At 33.8% G+C, this 3,203-nt stretch overlaps 1 long non-coding RNA gene across 1 annotated transcript; it reads right to left on the reverse strand.

Annotated features, from left to right (window-relative positions):
- Positions 1 to 302: 302 nt before the first annotated feature.
- LOC133192619 (uncharacterized) lies at positions 303 to 2,888 on the reverse strand. Its single transcript, XR_009721840.1, has 3 exons — positions 2,822 to 2,888; positions 426 to 482; positions 303 to 316 (listed from the first exon to the last, which is right to left on the reverse strand). It is a non-coding gene; the product is annotated as an uncharacterized LOC133192619 (long non-coding RNA).
- Between the last annotated feature and the right edge of the window lie 315 nt (positions 2,889 to 3,203).

Here is a 3,203-nt window from a genome sequence, read left to right on the forward strand (position 1 = left end):
TTGAAGCTTGTGCTGTTGTTGTGGTGACCGTTGTGGTTGGCTTGACAGTTGATCTATTGTTAGTATACGGTGGATGACTTTGAGCAGTAGTATGATGACTGAGGTGTGGTACGCGACGCACTCCCGCTGAAGCTAAGGTAGTTTAAACCCATAAAAAGAGCGACATATTTGCAAAATTTAATTATCAATGTTAATTGCCATCTGATTTCAATTTAAGAAATTCTTATTGTATGCGTGGACTTACTTTCCATTACGAAGACGAGATACTTCTTGCAAAGTCCATCACAGTAGCCGACACGCTCTTTCATTCTTCTCACTGTGTTCGATTAATGAATAGTTAAGAATTTATGGAAGGTAGTTTTTTTTCTAATGAAAGTATTTTAATTTTGCAGACTGATTTAGTAAAGAAATAATGAAGACTTTACTATTTGGGATCCACCACATTCCACCGTCAAAAGCTTCCAGTGAGTCAGAAATAAAACCTATTGCATGAAACAAAAATGCATTTTGCAAGAATTTCTTCCTTATATCAACATAATATTATACTTTGATAATGATCAATGGTCAATATGAATCAATGCATGTGTTGCTAGTAACGAATTCTGCAATTATTATGATAAGGTCATGAGTGTAAGGTCACTTGTTTACCATAAGGCATTCTGTTCTGAATACAAATATTTACTATAAATTCATCTGTAAACTAGCATCATCATCTGATCCAGACAGTCAAAATAAATAAGTACATCCTCATGACATAGTAGTGGTGGTAGAGAGTGAAAACTGATATCACGATTTTTTCCGTCTTACCGTCCGTCTTGCCCATGGGCAAGGTTAAGCTGATCCTTTCGGGCAATTTTTGGCTTATCTCAATGAGTATCGAAGCTTAACTTCCACATGTATTTTACTTAAGGACTACTTTATGCAAGCTTGGATTTGCCAACTCTAGTTTGAACAAACTTAAGGACCCTCTCTCCATTAGAGGATAAGATTTTTTGGACATTGAGAAAATTATAGTGTGTAAAGATGTAAATATTGAATAATTTACATTTTTCACCATGGGTACCTTGCATTTACCCCCAGGAAAAATGTTTAATGACAATGACGTACTGATGAACAGAAATCACTGTTGTTTATTTAAGTGGGCAAAATACCTGAAAATGAAGGTTTCAATCCATTCATTTTGGTCTATTCAAATGTTATGAATGCTTGATTTGATCGCAAATGAAGTCATAATCTGCACATTTCAATTAATTTTATTCCTGATCAAAGGACAGATTACTCTATCTAAAATAAATGAAAATCAGAACTCTTTAGTGTGCAGTGTATAGAGTAGTGACGGGACATCGGTTAATTTTCATAATCGATCATCGGTTGGAATCGGTTACTGCTTCCGATGCGATTTTACCGATTACAATCGGATTTCATATTTTTGTATACAAAAAGCAGACTATTTCAATTATTTCATATTATTTCTTTAACGTGAATATATAAAATATATATTATTTTCTTTGTTGTTTTGCTTCTTTTACACTTTCTAGGCCTAAAAAAAATATGTTTGTTTTCTGTAACATTCCCAAAAAATCAAGGGTCGGTAGGTCGGGAATTTTTTTTTTGCTTATGAATAATGGGGTCAAACATCCTGGGACTGAATTATCCTGTGTTATATTTACATTGGACACCCAACACGGCTGCCTAGCGGCAGAAAACGAACTTCAAAAAGTTGTGGGGGGGAATTGATTATTCTTTATATTTAAGGTAAATGTTGACTAAGTTGCATATTTTATATCTCAAATAAAAGATACAATTAATATTTTTTGAATAAAAAGAATCAGCTGATTGTTCAAACCAAAGAGCAAACACAGATTTGGCAGAAAAAAAATCCACCCGGGGTAAATTGGATGCGTCGGTTGGGTTACAGGAAACAAACGTTAAGAAAAAGAAATGTGTCGTTGAATTTCTTTTATATAACAAATAAGGCGCGATTTTGTATATTAGAACAAGATGTCAAAGTTTCAAAGTCTGGCCTTATGTTTTGTACCAAAGTTACTAGTACCTAAAAATAAATTTATTTATTTAGACCAAATAGAATACGAAAATTCTAAAGCGGCTCTTAGAATGTTTCCTCAGAATGAGAATTTAAAAAAAATGAATACATCACAGGAGACTGAAGTGTGGATCGATAGTCCCCCCCCCCCCTTTTTAATGAAAAAAAAATAGAACTTATAATTTCTCAATAATGTAAAATTTCCCCATCAATCACACCCATATGTCGTTCTCTGCAAGCAGTTTGTACTTTTTCTTACGTTTAGAGAATGGCCATGTACGCTGTAATAAAAATACACAAGGTAAGAGACAAAATTTGTAATCGGACGATTTAAAACCTCCTTCAAAGCTGTCAATGAAGAAAATTTTATGTGTCCGATTAATAAATCGTCCGATTACGTCATATAAAACACTAATGATGGGGTTAAGGTTAAAGAGACGAGTAGGAGAACATTTCCCTGACAGAGTGCTTGCAAAATTATGATAGGTAACACTGTTATTACTTTGGAAATATCTCTTGAAGCAGGGAACCCCCGTCTGTTTACAAATTTTGTTTCTTGTGTATTTTTATTATACCGTACATGGCCATTCTCTAAACGTACGAAAAAGTACAAACTGCTTGCGTAGAACGACATATGGATGTTACTGATGGAGAAATTTTAAGCTTTTACATTTTTTTTTATTAAAGGGGGGGGGGGGCTACCGATCCACACTTAAGGCGCCTGTGGAATACATTACATTCATAACTTTTTCGTATATTTCAAGATTTTATATTTACCTTGAATACAGCATGGCTTACTCGGAGCATTGATGTGTGCCACAATATACTCATAAAGTGTTTGTAAAGCTTTGAAAAAAAAATCATAAGATTTTAATATACTGACGTTCATATTAAAAATATACTGCTATGGCTATAATGGACTGCTAGGGATATTATTGGACTGAAGAAGGGACCTATAAGAATTATACACACCATTGTCATGGTGGGCTGTATGCCACATGGTTATTAATGAACTCATATCTAAATGGGAAAAAATGATTAATAGGTTAGTGTATTTATATTTATTGAAGAAATAAATGGTTTTGGTACTTTTTACTCGTTCAATCTGATTAAGATCATACATACGTAAACACTCTGCGTAAGCATGTGCGCCTGAAAC

The sequence above is a fragment of the Saccostrea echinata genome, unplaced genomic scaffold, assembly GCF_033153115.1.
Source record: "Saccostrea echinata isolate AGI-Se365-2 ecotype Australia unplaced genomic scaffold, CSIRO_AGI_Sech_v1 ptg000025l, whole genome shotgun sequence".
NCBI classification, from domain to species: Eukaryota; Metazoa; Mollusca; class Bivalvia; order Ostreida; family Ostreidae; genus Saccostrea; species Saccostrea echinata.